This window comes from Ursus maritimus, unplaced genomic scaffold, assembly GCF_017311325.1.
Source record: "Ursus maritimus isolate PB19 unplaced genomic scaffold, ASM1731132v1 scaffold_20, whole genome shotgun sequence".
Lineage (NCBI taxonomy): Eukaryota > Metazoa > Chordata > Mammalia > Carnivora > Ursidae > Ursus > Ursus maritimus.
The window spans coordinates 17,280,877-17,301,264 of record NW_024424453.1 but is presented as its reverse complement, the minus strand read 5'-3'; the positions used below and the strand labels follow the sequence as shown (position 1 = coordinate 17,301,264).

Here is a 20,388-nt window from a genome sequence, read left to right as displayed (position 1 = left end):
AGGTGCAGATGGAGAGGGACAGGGAATCTTAGGCAGACTCTGAGCTGAGCATGCAGCTTGACATGGGGCTTTGTCCCACCATTCTGAGATCAAGACCTGAGATGAAACCAAGAGATGGACGCTTAACTGACTGTGCCACCAGGTACCCCTTAACTGTTCTTTAATGTTTGGTAGAATTCACCTGTGATCCACCTCATCCTAGACTTTTGTTTGTTGGGAAATTTTTGATTATTAATTCAGTTTCACTACTAGTAATTGGTCTGTTCAAACTTTTTATCTTTTTCTGATTCAGTTTTGGAAGATTGTTTGTTTCTAGGGATTTGTCCATTTCTTCTAAGTTTGCCAATTTATTGGCATATAATTGTTTGTAGTAGTCTCATAATCCTTTGTATTTCTGTGGTGTAGATGCTTATTTCTCCTTCATTTTTGATTTTATTTGAGTCCTTTTTTTTTTTATAAGTCTGGCTAAAGGTTTAAAAATTTTGCTTTTCTTTTCAAAGAACCAGCTCTTGATTTCATTGATTGTTTTTTAAATTAGCCTCCATTTCATTTATTTCCATTTTAATCTTTATTTTTTTCTCCTACTAGATTTGGGCTTTGCTTATTCTAGATTTTTCTTATTCCTTCGGGTAGGCTTGTATCACTGTAACCTTCCCTTTTAAGACTGTTTTTGCTGTACCTATAGATTTTAGACCATTGTATGTTCATTTTCATTTGTTTCCATGTATCTTTTATTTCCTCTTTGATTTCTTTATTCACTCATGGGTTTATTTATAGCATGTTGTTTGGCCGCCATGTGTTTTTATTTTTTTCCAGTTTTTTTTTTCTTGTAATTGATTTCTAGTTTGATACAGTTATGATCAGAAAAGATGCTTGATATGATTTCAGTCTTCTTCAATTTGTTGAGACCTGTTTTGTGACCTAAAATGTGATCTCTCCTGGAGAATGTTCTATGTGTACTTGAAAACAATGAATACTTCCGTTTTCAGATGGAAAGTTTTGTATAGATCTATTAGATCCATCTGGTCTTATTTTTTTGCTTAAAGTCAACGTTTCTTTTTTGATTATCTGCCTGGATAATCTATCCTTTGATGTAAGTGGGATGTTAAAATCTCCTACTGTTATTGTATTTACTGTTACTTTTTGGCTTTATGTCTGTTAGTATTTGCTGTATGTGTTTAGGTGCTCTTATGTTTGGCACATAGATATTTACAATGCTGTATCCTTTTGTTGGATTGATCCCTATATCATTATGTAACGCCCTTCTTTGTCTCTTGATACAGTCTTTGTTTTAATGTTGCTTTGTCTGATATAAATATTGCTACCCTGGCTTTTTTTTTCCCCTCGCTTTTATTTGTGTGGATTATCTTTTTCTGTTATTTCACTTTCAGTCTGTGTGTATCTTTAGGTCTCAAGTAAGTTCCTTGTAGGCAGCATATAGATGGATCTCTTTTTTTTTTTATCCATTCAGTCATCTTATGTCTTTTGATTGGAACATTTAGTCCATTTATATTTAAAGTAATTATTGATAGGAATGTACTTACTATTTGGTAATTGTTTTCGGGTTGTCGTGGTTTTTCTTTCTTTCTTTTTTCTTCCTTTGCTCTCTTACCTAATGGCTTGGTGGATTTTTTTAGCATTATGTTTAGATTCTTCCTCTTTATTATTTCTTTTTAAAGATTTTATTTATTTATTTGACAGAGAGATAGCCAGCGAGAGAGGGAACACAGCAGGGGAGTGGGAGAGGAAGAAGTAGGCTCCCAGCGGAGGAGCCCAATGTGGGACTCGATCCCGGAACGCCGGGATCACGCCCTGAGCTGAAGGCAGATGCTTAACGACTGCGCTACCCAGGCACCCAAGATTCTTCCTCTTTATTTTTGTGTATCTATTACAGGTTTCTGATTTGTGGTTATCATTGGATTCATATATAACATACTATGTGAATAGCGGGCAGATCACTTAAGTTTTACACATTTTAAGAGCACTTGATTTTTATTCCCCTCTCCACATTTTATGTATATGATTGTCATTTTACATCTTTTTGTGTGTCTCTTGTCTAGTTTTTGTAGATATAATTGATTTTGCTTCTTTTGTGTTTTAATCTTCATATTGGCTTTGCAAATGATTAATCTATTATCTTTACTGTGTGTTAGCTTTTACCTGTGAATTTTTCCTTTTGTAATTTTTCTCTGGTGATGGCCTTTCCTTCCACTTAAAGAATTCCCTTTTTTTTTTTTTTTTTTGTAAGGATGGGTTAATGGTAATGAATTCCTTTAATTTTTGTTTGTCTGGGGAACTTTTTATCTCTCCTTCAATTCTGAATTATAATCTTGCCAGGTACAGTGTTCATGGTTTAGGTTTTTTCCTTTCAGCACTTTGAATATGTCCTGTCACTCTCCTCTGGCCTGCAAAGTTTCTGTTGAAAAGTCAGCTGATAGCCTTCTGGGGTTTCCTTTGTATGTAACTGTTTTCTCTTGCTGCTTTTAAATTCTTTGTCATTACTTTCTGCCATTTTAATTATTTTGTGTCCTGATGTGGACCTCTTTGGCTTCATCTTATTATCTTTCTGTGCTTCCTGGGCCTGGGTGCTTATTTCCTTTTTCAGATTAGGGAAGTTGTCAGCTATTATTCCTTCAAATAAATGTTCTCCTCTTTCTCTCTTCACCTGGCATCCATATAATGTGAATGTTATTACAATTGATGTCACAGAATTCCTTTAACCTATTTTTGCTTTTTGTTATTCTTTTTTCTTTTTGTTATTCAGTCTGATTGCTTTCATAATCCTATTTTCCAGACTGCTGATCCATTCTTCTGCATCCTGTAATCTGTTGTTGTTTCCTTCCAGTACATTCTTTATTTTAGTTATTGAATTCTAAAGCTTTGACAGGTTCTCCTTTATATTTTTTATTTATTTTTTTGTTGGCATTTTCACTGAATTCATCCACTTTTTCATTCAAGTCCGGTGAGTTGTTTTTTTTTTTTTTTTTTTTTTTTTTTTTTTTTACTATTACTTTGAATTTTTTGTTAGGCATATTGCTTATGTCCATTTCATTCAGCTCTTTCACTGTGATTTTGTTTTGTTCTTTCATTTCTGACAATTCCTTTGTCTCCTCATTTTCTTTAACTCTCTCTGTTTGTTTCTATGTATCAGGTAGGCTAGCTATATCTCCTGGTCTTTAGAGTAGTGGCCTTGTGTAGAAGAGGCCCTGTGGTTCACTGTGGCATAATCCCCCTTGGTCACCAGAGCCATGTGGGGTTCTGCATGCACCCTTCCCTTATAGCTGAACCAAGATTGCCTTTAACCCAGGTGGTTGCAATGACCTACTTTGCCTGCTGTAGATGCACTGGCAAGGTTTGCTCTTGCCACTGTTGAGAGGCCCAGCTGTGTACACCATATTCTCATTGGTGGTCAGGACCAATACTCAGTTTAGCTCTCTGCAGTTAGGCTGCCGAAAAGCTGCAGGCACACGAAAGGGCAGGGCTTGATCCTTGAACAATTATCTGAGATCTGGCTCCAGGAATTGTTGGCACATTGCTGTTTGGTAGTATCTCCCCCTTCCCTAAGGCAGGTGTCACTTTGGAGTGGCATAGGTCCTGTCAGAGGCTGTGTGCTGGGTGTGGCCGGGCAGGAGCTGCCTTGTAGGGATGACTGCTGAGGCAGGCTGTTTGGGTGGGATGGGTCCACAAGGGAATGTTGAGGTGGGGCACACAGTGATAGCAAGGAAGATAGTGTTAGCCCTGGCTCCTGGCTATCTAGGATGGGGGAAGGGAAGATAAATGGTGCCTTCTAGTACTTTTGTTCCCAGAAAAATCTCCTGCAGATCCCTGCCCCTCCAGAGAATGTTCTAAGATTAGTTAATAAATCTTCTTCCTGTATACCCAAGGCACTTTTCAAATTGCTGCTTCTGTGCTGTCTCCTGCCAATGTTGTTTAATATGGTGGCTCATTAAGGGTGGAGTCTTAGTTTCCTATCACCCTCAGGCACTTATGGAATTAAGCCTGCTAATTTTTAAAGCTCCTGGAGTTAAGCCCCACTGTTTTTCACAGTCATACTTTATGGGGACTTGTCTTCCCAGTGTGGGTGCCCAGGGCTAGGGATGCCCAGAGCGGGGGTGTGATCTTCTTGCTTCTCCTTTTTTATGATGTCCCTCCTATTTGTGGTTAGTCACTCTAGAGGTTCAGTTCCCAACACACATCTCTACTCCTCCTACCTTTCTCAGTGTGTTCTTTTCACCAGGACTAGCTGTGGAAGATCTGTTCTGCTAGTTTTCAGGTCATTTTCAGATTTAGTCACATAGATGTATCTGTTGCCTTGATGTGTCTGTGGGATAAGGTGAGCTCAGGTTCCTCCTACTCTGCCATCTTCCAAGAGGCTCTCTCTTGGTCATTTTTCTATTACAATATCTGTCTTTTTGTTATTGATTAGTATAATTCTTTATGAGTTAAATTTCTGTAAAAAAATTACATCAGCTCTAAGACCATATGAAGATTGGGAGCATCTATGGAGAAAACATTCTTCTTTTTCACCATAGCAGATACTGTTGATTGATAACCTGATATCTACTACCCTCTTGTATAGACAGTGATATATTATCTACTAGTTGCCTTCTCATTATTCATTCTATCTTTCTTTCTTACTAGCAAACCTGATTTAAGTAGAGGTGCAAATGAACTCCTCTAAAAAGCTGCTTCCGGGTCTCTGTACTATGGACAATTTTGAAACACAATGCTCCCCAATGGGATAAGAATTGCTGTGTAAAATTCTGGAAAAGCTCCTTTAGAGGGGTCAGACTTAACTTGGATCTATGTTTGACCTTCATCCTACTTACACTTCCTGCCTGCAACATGGCCTCAATGATGGGGGATGGCAGAGAAGGTACTACTATGACCCTGAGGGTGAAAGACATACCCCGAAGATGGAGGAGATCAAAAGTAAAGGAAATAAAGTAATAAAGGTTTTGTGGAGGGGATGCATTTTTTCTGTCAACTTTAACAATTCTTGCTGCGGAAAAATTTCTTAATGGATTAAAAACCCATTCCATAATGTTGCTGTTACATTGCACCTAACATAATTCCTAACTGATAAAGGGGCTATAGGAACTTTGATTTTTGTTTGGGACAGCAATAAATTCCTAAACCACCATAAATTACTTCCTAAGAATTTTTAAAATATTTTACACCATATATTTAAGTAAGATTTCTTCAGAAGAGAATACATTACTCTAAAATATCTTAATATTGATGAAATGTGGGGCTATGTTCCTTCCAGTAAATGTTGCCCATTTTTTGTGGGGGGTATATTTGGTATATTTGATGGGAGGGGTAAACTCAAGGACAAATCTACACAAGGGGGCCAATGGTGGATTAGGTCACAAGTGACAACCCAGAATTGTCAGAGGTGGGGATGTTGCAGAAAAGAAAACAGGTAAAATTCCTGCTTTCTTGAAACTTAGGTTGCAGTTTTGGGAGACAGACTATAAATAGACCTCTGATAAATATGTAAAATAGGGAATGGTAAATTAAATGAAGAAAAATTAGGCAGAATAAGGGGACTGTGAGTCCAGAGTGTTTGGGAGTTTTCAGAGAGGTGGTTCCATCTTAGGGAGACCTGTCAGTAAGTCTTCCCTGGTAAGAGGATGGTTGAACATCTGCATGAAGTGAGGAAATAAACCACAGGACAGGTATGTGGAAGAAGTGTTCCAGGTAGAGGGTTTAGCAAGTGCAAAGATCTGTAGGAACAGTGAGGAGCAAAGGAGGCATAAAGGAGAATGGGAGCAGATGAGGGGAGAGAACAAGCTTGGGGACCACACCATGTTGGCCTGTTAAAGTCCTTTCATTATTTTGAAGGTGAAATACATATATTTAAATATAAATACAAATATATAAATCTATGTATATAATGTCTATAATATATAAAGTACATGGCAGACATCTTGCCTTTTACAGGAAAAAGTAAGTATTCAATAAAGTTTTTATGTCTGACATACCAGTATTCTTTGAGCTACATGTAGGTCAGCATTTGCTTATGACAGTGTGTGAGTTTTAAAAAAGTATCTTCTTTCTTTCTGTGAGCTTAAAAGAAATCTATTCCCTGTTCCATCTCCACTGGGCAGATACCACATTGTGAGCTTATGACTTGGTGAGCAGAGCATGGCCATATTACAGTACCACTTCTGTCCTCAGTATTCACAATTGGCATGATCACATGGTGGCTTTGGCAAGAACTCTGCCTTAATCGTTTCATTTCTAGTCCTTACTATACTTGCAGTTCTAAAATAATGGACATAGACTGAATTTATAGATGTCTCAAGGTATTATGTGAATCTACTTATTTGAAGATCCATCAACTATGTGTCATCATTCTTGCTCTTACTTTTCCTGAGAGTATTTTTAAGAATGATGTGTGAACATCAGCAGAACGGTCATATAATTTTTTTTCCATTCAAGTGTTTTTTTTTTTTTTCTCAAGAATGTGAATGAGGTTTTACACATCTTCCTGACTTCTTTGTCAGTGAAATAAAAAAAAAAAGGGGGGGAAACCAGGTGACAAAGCATTCTTTCTTTTCTCCTGTTTCTTCTCTTTAGTTCCGGGATCTCTTTCTTTTTCTTACATCAGGTAGTTATTATCAGACACTGGTAATAGTTCCACTAGCCCCTTCTTGAAAGATCATTTAAATTTTAGTGCCACTTTTGAATTATACAAGCATTTTAAAGTCGAGGAAGATGTAGAGATTGTAAATTCCCATGATGTGAGGTTCTTCCTTTCACCATGATTAATACTTGCTGGAGGAAGGATGGAATAAAGAATATTGTGCATGCTGGAATTTTACAGTCACTCTGTATACCCTGGGGGGTGGAAGTTGCAAAGAAACTCAGATTCCTGTTCTCTTTATATATACATCAATTTTTTTTTGAAAAAAAAAAAAAGTTCAATAGGTCCAGGAAAGAGATTACTGAGTCTGCTCGGTCCTGCTGGTGTATACCTGCTGAGATGGGGTAGAGGGTCACACAGCTATCCTTGCCATGCTCCAAGGAGGAGGCCTGCTGTGGCTGAAGTATATGTTCTTATTAAATATATATCATAATATACCTCTGTTGATATTGCTAAACTTCTACCATAAAAAAAGTTGCATATAAACAACACAGCTAAATTAATGTTTCCATAGGAACCTTTGCATTAAAACTTGCTTAATATAACATTAACCTAACAGGTAGTTTTTTTGTGTGTGTTTTTTCCCCCCAGGCACAAGTACATAGTATATATACATGTGCAATTTTAAGTATTTGTAAAATCATGATAAACTACATTGAGAGCATAGAATTTTATGTTGTCAGTTGCATTGGTCAAATGTTGGTTTCCCTATTAAGATCAGTATAACCAAAATTTCACAGCTTTCTTCCAGTTTGTAGGAATGATCTTTTTTCCTGTACAAATATTCAATTTTCTTGGAAGGAGAAACAATAAGAACAACCTAACTGGTTATATGCTGCATATGTAACAAGCTCAGAAAGTACATTGTGAACTCTGTTGACTCAAATCTAACTTGAGTAAGATTATCTGTTTATAGTGGTTTTTAGTGAGTGGTTGTTCCTAATATAGGTAGATGAAAGTGGTAGGGTTAAATCTAAAATTTTTTAATGGAATTACTATGTAACACAAAGTGTGACATTGACTCACTACAGCAAATATTTCTGATTCTTGATTCAAGAGTCAGTATATTCTGATGTAACTGCAAAGCTATAAGGAACTGATATGCCAATCATTGATCTATAAAGGGATGATATTCACCTATAAATTCATATCTAAATTTTAGGGTCTTCAGAGAAAAGTATTGAGACCATAAAAAGTCAAAATTATCAGTAGCATAATGTGAATGAATTAATATTATCTCCAGGTTCTATGACTTGTTTATAATGCTGATATTTAGGTCAGTCTTTTAAAAAGACTACCATTTAGAATGACCATCGTTAAGTTTAAATCTTGCTTAGATGATGGGTTTTCCCTCCTTAGCACATTAGCCATTTACTTCTAAGATGAAGCTATTTTATTCCTTGTCATCACATAGCCATAAAGATTGCAGGCAGTCAGAAGTTAGCAATGGCTGCTTCACAGACCCACAGCAATACTTAGTAACAGATTTTCAAAGCAGTTCAAAGAGTCCAGTTTCCATCTGTGTTTGGTGAAGGGTGCACAAACCTTGAGGCCATCTGAAAACTCAGCTTCATCTCTAACACTTGGAATAACAAAGGTGTTATTTTTCAAAGCTGCATTCTTCCCTCCTGGGGTGGCTGTGCAGATTCAGTTCAGGGAAGGTGGGAAACTTCAGAGCAGGTATTCTCCTTCTAGACTTTGCCTCCTTCAGGGAGTTCCTTTGAGGGTGTCACAATGGTGGCCTCCTGAATATGGGTTATTGCCAATAGAGGCCAAGAGTTAATGAACCTTATAGACAAATCCCTTCTGATTTTCTGAGCAAAATATCCGTATAGAACCAGCATCTCCTTTCTTCCAGACTAGGAGTGCTATTTAATCAGAAGAAAGTAGAGGGTGCTCTCTGCCCACATTACACTGAGGAATGCAGCATGAACATCAAAACTCCATTTCATTCAGCTACATTTCTAAAACCAAGGCTGCAGATTGTTGGGAAAGAGATGTTTCAAAGTCCTTGTCTTTGGTTTGCTACGAATGAGTGTAAGATTACAATGGAATATTTTTTCTGCTTTTGTTTAATATCTCAGGTGTTAATCATCTGGCACACTTTTTGACATAGTGTCTTTATAGAAGACTAACATCAATTAATATAAATACACAATGGGGCAATAATGGAAATATAGATATTTGCTATTTGATATCTCTTGCGATACATTTCTATCATCCTCATTAAGATGGAAAAGTCAAGAAAATGTGAGGAGTTCACTCTGATGTGCTTTTTAACTTTTTTGACTTTCTGAGTTATTCTGAAGTCTTAAAGCTTATCCAGAATTATATTCTAAATTCCTTTTAGATAGTCGATAATTCAAATATCAAATTATTTTTCCATTTACTCCAAATTCCAATAGCTTTATGGGTAGTTTTATTTGAGAATATATTATCTGAAAAATATATACCTTTCATAAAAATCACTGATCGATGTAACGGAAAACATGCTTATAGAACCAAAATTTTTATTTTAAAGGGTTGATAAAAAACACAGTTTAATGGGAGAAAAATGATATTCAGTGATGGAGATAATAGAGCTTATATGTCATGATATCAAGGTTTTCATATTTTTAAAGATCCTTCATAAATAAAAACCCTTAGTAAATAAAATTTACTTATTTAGTGATTGAAATTTATTTTACTTGGTAAAGTTAAATAAATAATAAAAATCCTTAATAAGTAAAAAAAAAAAAAGTACTTCTGACCTTATAATGAAAAAAATTATCTTGATATGATAAAGCATTCTGTCTGAAGTTAAAAAACAGATTTTCCATGATCAGTTTTCAAGAATAATTAAGATAGATAAAAACAAATGTATTAGCATCAAACAGTGAGTGACTTTTGGGGAGGGTAGGGTAAAAAGGATTCAGCAAGACTGTACTGCTCTTGTTTCCAGTCAAGTTTCCCCACTCATCCTGAAGGCAGGGTAGAAGCAGCAGTAGTCCTAAGCTTGGAATGACACAGAATAAGACTGTGACATGTGCAGAAGCAACATGAAAGAGGATATTTGACCAATACACTGCTGCTGCTTTTGCATGTAAAACTTGCTTTCCTGTCTGAGTAATTCTTCACTATCAGTGCCTGAACTGAGAATACTAAAATGAAGTGGAAAGCAAGGGCATAAGAGGAAGTCACAGATTATACGTAAAAAGTAGCCACAATACAACAGTGCAAGGTAAAGTACCTAAGAGCTGTTGGGATACTGAGTATATAATCATGTTCAAAACAGATCTGTGTCTCGTAGCACTCACAGTTTATTGAGGGAGCAAAAATATATTTAAAAAATAGTAGTGTTGAATATAGTAATAGTAGAAATACTAAGGATGCATATGGTAAGGGCACTGATCAAAAGACATCTGGGGCAATGTAACTATAGAAAATGGGTTGTTGTTTGAGACTCTGGTTTTTGAAGTTCAGTTTATGCTAAGCCAATTTATTTGAATGGATTATGATTTACCTATCTCCTAGATCTTTGTTTTCCTCCCACATCTCTGAGTCTTGTTTTCTTGTAATTATGATCTTTGCTCATAAGTCTTTCTTTATGCAGTCATTCTGATATTAAATACAAAAAGGCAGTTAAGAACTTGCTTTATTAACCCTCTTAAATAACCGAAATCCATAACCTTTTACTGGATGTGACCTTGATGAGAGTACAAGTTGTTGCTTATTTTGTCTCTGTATGGGTAGCTCTTAGTAAAAAATTATGAATATATTCATGAATGAGCCTATAAATCAATTATATTGGAATTTTAGAGCTAGAATTTTTATTAGCCTCATTTCAAAAAGATTCAGAAAAGTAAAGTGATGCCAGGAGAATGAAGCAAAGTGACACCCAAGTCATGGTGGGAGTTTTGGGAAGTGACTTACCTAAAACTTACGGCTCAGCACTAACTGAGATTTAGGGTATTAGGCATGCAGAAATTTTCTTGGAATAATGCTTTAACCCAAGGACACTGAACGTAAGAAAGATCAGTTGGGAGTTATTTTTGATCTTTGGCACCTTCTATCATGTTATGTAGGCAGCTCACAGGCAAGCCCATTCATAAATATGGCAAGTTGATTTTCTTTCATCGATACAGTCATCTTTTAGCCCTGCTTCTGAACCCTTGAGCATTTAGAAATAATGAGGGCATTTTATTTATCTCCATGACTGGAGTAGGCTGCTGGCATTTAGTGAATGGGAGGCAGGATTGCTGCCTGTCCTGAAATTCCTAGGATAGTACAGCCCCTGGAAGAATCATCCCACCCCCAAGTGCCAATAGTGTTATTCTTAAGAAATATTTTTAAAAGACTTTCTCACTTTTCTAGAATAGTTTAATAATTTTTATTTTAGTTGGTATATTTTTTACATTGTAATGCATATCTTATGGCATAGCTCTATAAACATTGTATCAATGCTAAATCTATAGTATATTTTTTGTAAAGTTCCATTTTTATGCTTATGAGTTTTTTTTTCCAATTACAAATATGCTGCATATTCATAATAGAAGTGTATAAAAAGCAAAATTAAAAGCAAAGGTAATTTTTCCTTCACAGATTCACATTATTAACATTTTTTAAAAGATTTATTTATTTATTTTTAGAGAGAGCATGAGCAGGATGAGGGGCAGAGGGAGAGAATCTTTCAAGCAGACTCCCTGCTGCTCAAGGAGCCTAACACAGGGTTTGGTCCCAGGACCCATGAGATCACGACCTGAGTCAAAACTAAGAGTCGGTCGCTTAACCAACTAAGCCACCCAGGCACCCCCACACTATTAACATTTTGATGTTTCTCTTTTCAATCTTGTATATCTGTGTATATACATACTGAAAAATGTCAAATTGCATGTATTGCTTATAATGTTTTTGCTAACTATAAAGTAAATCAGAGACATTTTTCTAAGCCACAAGATATTTTTAATGAAATTATTTTAGATGGCTGCATAGCATTCTATAACATCAATATACATTTTTCCATATTATAAATAATGTTGAGAAGTACCTCATTGTATCTAAGTCATAGAGCTTGACCCATGTTATATCCTGACGATAAATTCTAGAAGTAAAATTTTCTAATTCAAGTGATATTTCACAATGAGTTAATGGCAATCCTGAATTGTTTTGCTTTCTCCTGGACTTACACTAATTCAATCCAGAAACTTGCATTAGCACACTTGATGTCAGTAATAAACTACGACCAAAGCAAAATGATGAACAAATGACAGAAAGACAGACAAAGAAAGAGAGGGGAGGGAGACCAAAGGGGGTAAGGGAGAAGGAAAAGGAGAGAAAGAAGGGAGGAGAATAGACAGAGATTGAGAGACAGAGGGCTCTTAGGATATTTCGATGTTTATTTTTTCTTTGTAGAAGATCAATAGAAGCAAAAGTGTTCTGTTTTTATTTCTATTTGTGTCAATAATCTCTGATTTGTAATGTATTACATTTATTCAAGTTAACTCAAGTAAAAATGAAGTGGTGTTTAAATGTGTAGAAGAATGTCAGGACTAAGAATTGAAAATGGGAGCTGGAGATTTAGGAACTGAGGCCGTAAGTTCAGGCTCATGGACGCCAGGTCCACTCATCTTTCCTCCTGTGGAGGAATCCAACTCAAGACAGATCAAAAAATTTGATAAAAGATTAGTTACAGAAGCAGAATTACTATTGGCTCCTTGACTCATCATCATAAGGCAAAATTCTTGGTGACCAGCTGCTGACTACTCATTCTTAATTTTCAGGGATTAAGACATTAAACACACACACACATGCACACAAATAATTACTGCATAAATAAGTAAATGCATAAATAAATAGGTAAATATATTATGTAAGAGGAAGCATTTAGAGATCAGATGTGCATATCTAATACATGAATGATATTTACTGAGCTGTCAAATTTGATCACGTGCATGTAAGAGTAATTGGGTCATTCTTTGATTCTTCTTCATAGCTGTTTTAGAAAATGACCATGAATGTCAACTATAGCAATAATGATAGAAAAAGGCAAATTTTTATGCGTGGTGATTCCAGATAGTCTTGGAAATAATTCCAACTAGTGTTAGAATCTTATGTATTTATAGTTAGAGAATGAATGACTCTTCTAAAGTGATACTGTGTGGTAAAAAAAGATCACTGGATTAAAAATCTTTACCACTAACTTACTTTGTGACACAGGATTAATTCTTTACTCTTTTTCTGGATTTAAATTTTCTCAATAATTAAATAAGCAGATTATTAAAAAAATCCTTCCAATTCTAAAAATCCCATAGATCTACCTTTAAAAAATGATCTATCATTAGAAATGATAACATGTGAACAAGTTGGATTCCCTACTCTTCTCTTAAAAAACTTATCACCTGATACTCTTCAAAAAGTATCTCTACCAGAAGACACTGAATCTCCGGTAACTAAAGAGTATAGATTTCTACTATCATCTAGCTTCTGTAAGAGGCAATTAAAAGATTATTGAAATACTCTACACTGGGTTCACCTCTCTGTAATTGTCTCTATTGACAGAGACAAATAACTCTTGTTAAATACCACTTTTCCTTGTTCTATATTTTCCAGCATCTGTGGCAGTTGGGTATGACCATGTGATCGTGTTCTGGCAAAAAAGAAGGTAAGTGGAAGTGATGAGTTACTTTTGTACCTGTTAGAGACTGTGTTTCTCCTTGATCTTTCTTTTCCCTGCCAAGGAAACACAGGAAGCCACATGTTAGGATGGCAGATTTCAGATTACCATGGGAGCTGGCCTGGATCTTTGTGTCCTCAGAGGGAGAACAATCTCTGTTTACCCAAAATGAACTTTGGTTGAGTGACAAAAAACTAGGTGATAAACAACTGAGATTTAATAGTCTATTTTACCACAGTGTAGTTTAGCTTATCTCGACTCATATATCCTTTATATTATGGCTTTCCTGTCATATAACTTTGTAGAAAATTGACAAAAATTTATCAAGGACATAAAATGTATATAGCTAGACCTATATTGAAAATGTTCATGATTTTTTATAGTTGCTTAGTGTTATTCTATTAATCGTACATTTAGGGAAAACTGATAGAAGTTTTGGGACTTTTCCTTGACTCAAAACAGCTAGTCTCCTAATTGCTTACTAACTGCCCAGAGCACTCAGAAAGTTACCACTGATCTATGGAATAGGACTGTAGAAAATACAATGTTGTTTTAAGAAAAGAGCAACTGTAGTTAAGTATAAACTTTTCAGATATTTTTCTGGTTGAAATACTAAGGCAACAGTTTGTTATGAGTAACTTAGACATGTTGATTTATTGAGAGTATTTTCAATAGAAAGCATAAGTGAGTATTTAAATTCCAGCTCAGTATTTTGTAATATTACATTAAAAATAGCCCTATGAGATCATTCCAACTGTGTTCTTGATATATCTTCATGGGGATATCTTGAAGTTGAAGTTTTTGGAAATCTCCCACTTCATCTTACCTCTTTCCTTTCCTCCATGCCCAAACTTGTTCTCGTCCTTTATTAAGTAGTAAAAGTATTATTTACGGAATCTACCTAGCTAGAAACCTTTGAGTCTTCTTAAATTAATTTCTTTCCTTCGTTCCATAAATAAAATTGGTCCCAAAGTTCTGTTGATCCTACTCCATAATCTCTTGACTAATTACTTGAGTTAAAGTGGTTAATATTTCTTACTTGGTTTATAGAAACAGGTCATTTTGTTTCTCCTACTGGATCCATTCTGTGCATTTCTGCCAGAATGCTCACATCGTCACATTTTTTTCTCTGCTTAAAACCCTCCCAGATATTGCCTTTTGGACGAGGACTCTATAGTCTTAGAATGATCAATGTCTTATGATCTATGTAGTTAGCCTTGATTCCTGCCACTTTTTCTTCTCATACTCAGGTGTCAGTCCCACCCTGCTTTGGCTGTGCTCATCTCCTGATAATGTATGCTTGTTCATGCCTTTATGCTTTGCCCATCTCCTCTGCATAGATACTGTTCACTCTTCTGTTTGGCAAAAGTTATCCCCTTCCTTCAGGTTCCTGCTCACTATAACTCTGCTGTGTTACCACAAATTCCTTTTGATGCCATAGGTTCCCTTCTTTTCTAAACTCCAGGGATATGTTTCCCATAAACCATAATATCACTTAAACTTTTTAAATTAACTTTTATAATCTATTTTGCTCTTTTTTATTGTGACTTCTGAAGAGGAGGTTATAAGTATCATTCATCCTTGCACCCTTTGGACCAATCAATAAGAAGCCTTCTAAAAGAAACAAAGTAAAATGTATTCTGTTACACACATTTTTAATAAAGAGTTGTTGCTGGTTGCTTCAGCAGGAGATAATAACTAGGAATCTCAGCAGAGGGAGGAGAGACTCACTTTTGGGGATAGGTACTTTCATGTGATTTTGACTAGAAATTGTGGTAAGAAGGAGTCTGAAAAATCTGTTGGGATTTAAGGATGCAATAGTTATGGGTTGGATATAAGTTCAAATAATTTCCAGTGATACAGACGTCATGTGGAGTTTGGGACTTAGCTCATATATTTTATGCAGGGATACATTGTGCACTGCAAAAATGAGCTTCTTAATATTAGCTTCTTGAGCAAGTAGGGAAATCCTAAAGCCATAACATTTCTAACAACAATCAAAAGGGTATAGATGGAATGGGGAAATTCTGACTAAGAAAATACTAGAGGCACCAAACAGCCATGATTCCCCTTGTGAACTAATTTAGAATGGGGCATAAAATAGTGAAAACTCCAGAAACATATGACAGTGCTAAAGTTCACTGTGATAAGACTGATGTGGAGGGGACAATGAAATTCATATTTAAATTATGTCAGCTGTAGTGGTAGTTCATCTGTGGAATATTTGCGTTTTAGATCTTCAGGGTAATTGAAGATCGCTATAATCAAAACTACCCTTGAAAATGCCTTATAAAGATGTTACTTTGGAGCTCAACATAAAATCTCTCAGTATTTCCAACCTTAGGATATATTGCTGTTTCTTTATGTGACCACGCAATAAAGAATTTGATCTTCACTAGGGATCATTTTGTATTAAAATATGTACACTAAACCATGAGAGCAACATTAGAATTAATATAGAACAAGAGAAGAGCTGAGTTATGTGAATTTTACATTCACAATGGTGTAAGTACTTACTGAGTAAAATTGTGGGCTGAATTTCCTTCACATTTAATTGTTTTTCTTTCAGCAAAATATACATCTTATGACATCCACTATGTATAAAATTCAGTGACTTTATTTTTCTGCCCATACTGTAATCTCTTTGCTGATGTGGCAAAAGCCCTGATGTCAAACCCTTGTAAGATGCGTTCTGCCCCTTAATAAGAATTTGTTGTTTCAAAAATTCTTGTTCATGAGGAACCAGGGCAGGAGACATGTCCTCTAATTCAAGCCAAGAGGTGATCTGAGAACACTAGTTCAAAAACATCATGTTGGAATAGAAAAAGGATACTGTAATTATTTAAACATTTTTAATGAGTACTTTTTTTGCTATCTGGAAATCACAATTTTTTTTATATCAAATTAACCAATAGCATTCAATTTTTTAAAAGAAATAAACCTGCTACTTCAAAGAAAAGCACAGCTGACATTTGATAATAATCTTTATGTAATATGATCCATGCTTGAGGCCAATTTATTACCCACTTTTCTCCAATTTAATTTTAATTCACATTCAGGGGATTTTTACTTAATGCCATTTTTAGTAAATTATTTAATTCTTCTTATCTACACTGGACAATTATTTTTTTCTTTTAATAATACACTCATTAGGAGAGAAGTGGAAGAAAAACAGAGAGTCCTTATTGTTTTAATACTTTGTAATTTTAAAGCATGAAGATATTCCTAATTTATGGAATTAAATGTGAAAAGCTAGGTAATAACCTTGATAAGATATAATATGATTAATATATTTTTTTAAAGATTTTATTTATTTGACAGAGAGAGACACAGTGAGAGAGGGAACACAAGCAGGGGGAGTGGGAGAGGAAGAAGCAGCCTTCCCGCTGAGCAGGGAGCCCAATGTGGGGCTCTATCCCAGGACCCTGGGATCATGACCTGAGCCAAAGGCAGACACTTAATGACTGAGCCACCCAGGCATCCCTAATATGATTAATATTAATCAAACTTTTTTTTTTGAGGGGAAAGAGGAGGGGAGGGACAGAGGGAGAGGGAGAGAGAGAATCTTAAGCAGGCTTCATACCCAGTGCTGAGCCCAACCCGTGGTTTGATCTCACAACCCTGAACTCATGACCTGAGGCAAAATCAAGAGTTGGATGCTTAACTGACCGAGCCACCCAGATACCCTAATATTAATCTAACTTTTGTTTAAAATATTAATTTTTCGAATTTAGTGGGGTTTCTTTTGTTGATAATATGCCAATGATGTGACTGATGGATTTGCAAAAAAAATTCGTGTAAATGAATCAAATCATCCTTGAAAATTGATGGCACATATGAAATCATCAGAAGGAGATAGGTGATTATTCTAGCCCAATCCTAATGGCTATTTCAAAGAGCTAAAGTCTAAGCTTATTTCCATTCCTGCAATAGTATGAGATCATGTAAATTACAATGAGATAGAAGGAAATGACCATGATTTATCCTGGACAGTTGTTGACAGGGATCTCTCAGAAAATTTTGAGAAAATGATAATATTAGGAGCTCTGTGAAATCAACACATTTTGAAGAAATTTAGGGTAGAAAATAGAACTTGCTTTACTTATTTATTTTTAAAGATTTTGTTTATTTGTCAGAGAGAGAGAGAGAGCATGAGAGAGCGCACAAGCAGGGGGAGTGGCAGGCAGAGGGGGAAGCAGGCTCCCCACTGAGCAAGGAGCCCAATGCAGGACTGAGATCATGACCTGAGCTGAAGGCAGGCGCTCAACCAACAGAGCCACCCAGGCGTCCCTGGAACTTGTTTTAGATGTGTTATCTAATGCAGATATGATGCAGTTACTACTTAAAGAAAGTGTAATTGCATATATTTGCTCCTTGAAGTCTTAAATCTTAAGTAGATTTTAGAGATTGTTTTGGATTCTTGTGTTCATTGTTACCTATGCCAGCAAAGTCTATGTCAGGTAAAGGAGAAAGGACAAGGGAATGGGTGGGGATAGATAGAGGGAAGGAGAAGAGGGGAAGATCCACAGTATACTTGTTTGCCCCCATGTGATTTCAATGTGATGTCTTATATGTCTAATCAAATAATGGAATTTATTGATAATTTTACATAGATGGCACTAACCTGGCCCCCATAAAATTTATAAATGGCTTAAAACAACTCTTGTAAAGAAAGTAACACAAATAATACAAATACAAACAACCAAGAAAATGGTGGAGGGCAGTACTTTCATTTCCTGTACAAGTTTTCCAGCTATGATATATGCTGAAACAATGATGGTGTTGGAAAGTGAGCAAACAAAAGCTGATATCTTTATCAAGACTTTTTGAAATGTGGATTCATACTGACTATTATAAACACTGAACCTCATGTCTTGTATATATATTATGTTGTACATAATGTGTAATGATACATATATCGTTTTCATCTATTACCATTAATTACCAAACATAGAAATAAACTAAATTTAGAACCTGACATCAAAAGTTATTTATCCACAAATATTAAATGATGTTTTTGAAAAACATGGAGCATATATAATTAAACAGCTCATAAGAAACTATACAGTTAGGGGGCGCCTGGGTGGCACAGAGGTTAAGCGTCTGCCTTCGGCTCAGGGCGTGATCCTGGTGTTATGGGATCGAGCCCCACATCAGGCTTTTCCGCTATGAGCCTGCTTCTTCCTCTCCCACTCCCCCTGCTTGTGTTCCCTCTCTCACTGGCTGTCTCTCTCTGTCTAATAAATAAATAAATAAATCTTAAAAAAAAAAAAAAGAAACTATACAGTTAAAGCTCATGCAATATTTATTTAAAAAAAGATTTTGTGCTGTTAATTAGCAAATAAAAATAAGATAATATATTAACAATGATAATATATTAATATTGTAATTATTATATTATTATGCAATAATAACTTATAATAATTATATGAATATATATCATATTAATATATACTATTATAAATGAATTCAGTAAACTCACAGGAAACAAAATTATATACAGAAATCTGTTGCATTTTTATACACTAATAATGAAGTAATAGAGAAATTAAGAAAGTAAACCCATGTACAGTTGTACCAAAATTAATAAAATACCTAAGAATAAACTAAACCAAGGATGTGAAAGACCTTTACTTCAAGAAATATAAAACATTGATAAAAGAAATTCAAGATGACACAAAAATGGAAAGATATCCCATGTTAATGGGTTGGAAGAACCAAGGTCATTAAACTGTCCAAACACCCAAAGAAATCTACAAATTTAATACAATCCCTATTAAAACACCAACAACATTTTTCATAGAACTTGAACAAATAATACTAAAATTTCTATAGAACCGCAAAAGACCCCAAATAGCTAAAGCAGTCTTGAGAAAGAACAAAACTGAATGTATTACAATTCCAGATTTCAAGATATACTACAAAGCTGTAGCAATCAAAACAGTATGGTATTGGCACCAAAATAGACACATAGATCAACAGAACAAAAAAGAAAGTCCAGAAATAAATTCAAGCTTAAATGATCAATTAATCTACAACAAAGGAGGCAAAAATAAACAATGGGGAAAAGACAGTCTCTTCAACAAATGGTTTTGGGAAAACTGGATAGCTACATGCAAAAAAGTGAAACTTTCTTATGCTGTCACAAAAATACTCAAAATGGATTAAATACCCAAACGTGAAACCTGAAACCTTAAAATTCCTAAAAGAAAACAGGCAGTAATTTCTTTGACATTGGCCATAGACATTTTTCTGGATATGTCCCCTTAGGCAAGGGGAACAAAAGCAAAAATAAACTACATCAAAATAAAAAGCTTTACCACGGTGAAGGAGACTGTGAACAACATAAAAAGACAACCAACTGAATGGAAGAAAATATTTGCAAATGATGTCTCTGACAAAGGGTTAATATTCAAAGAATTTATACAACTCAACACCAAAAAACCAAAAATAATTCAATTAAAAAATAGGCATAGGGCATAAATAGACATTTTTTCAAAGAAAATATACAAATGGCCAAAAGACACATGAAAAGATGCTCAACATCACTCACCATCAGGGAAATGTAAATTAAAGCCACCACAGGAATCACTTTATACCTGTCAGAATGGCTACAATCAAAAACGCAAGAAACAACAAGTGTTGACGAGGATATGGATAAAAAGAAATGCTTGTGCACTGTTGGTGGGAATGCAAATTGGTGCAGCTACTGTGGAAAACAGTGTGGAAGTTCTTCAGAAAATTAAAGAAAGAATTACCGTATGATCTAGTAATTGCATTACTGGTATTTACCTAAAGAATACAAAAAATTAATTCAAAAAGTTGTATGTACCCCATGTTTACTGCATCATTATTTACGATAGCCAAGATATGGAAGCAGTCCAAGTGTCCATCTATAGATAAATGGATGAAGGTATCGTATGTATATATACAATGGACTATTGCTCAGCTATAAAGAAAGAATGAAATCTTGTCATTTGCAACAACATGGATGGAGCTAGAGAATATAATGCTAAGCAAAATAAGTCAGAGAAAGACAAATACCATATGATTTCAGTCATGTGTAATTTAAGAAACAAAACAA

General features: G+C 35.2%; 1 long non-coding RNA gene across 1 annotated transcript in view; it reads left to right on the top strand.

Moving 5' to 3' along the window:
• The window catches only part of LOC121104268, an 89,378-nt gene extending 74,737 nt beyond the window's left edge, over nucleotides 1-14,641 (top strand). Inside the window, exon 5 of the long non-coding RNA XR_005836548.1 lies at nucleotides 13,241-14,641. This is a non-coding gene — a long non-coding RNA (uncharacterized LOC121104268). The remainder of the gene's footprint in view (nucleotides 1-13,240) is intronic.
• Nucleotides 14,642-20,388: the final 5,747 nt, after the last annotated feature.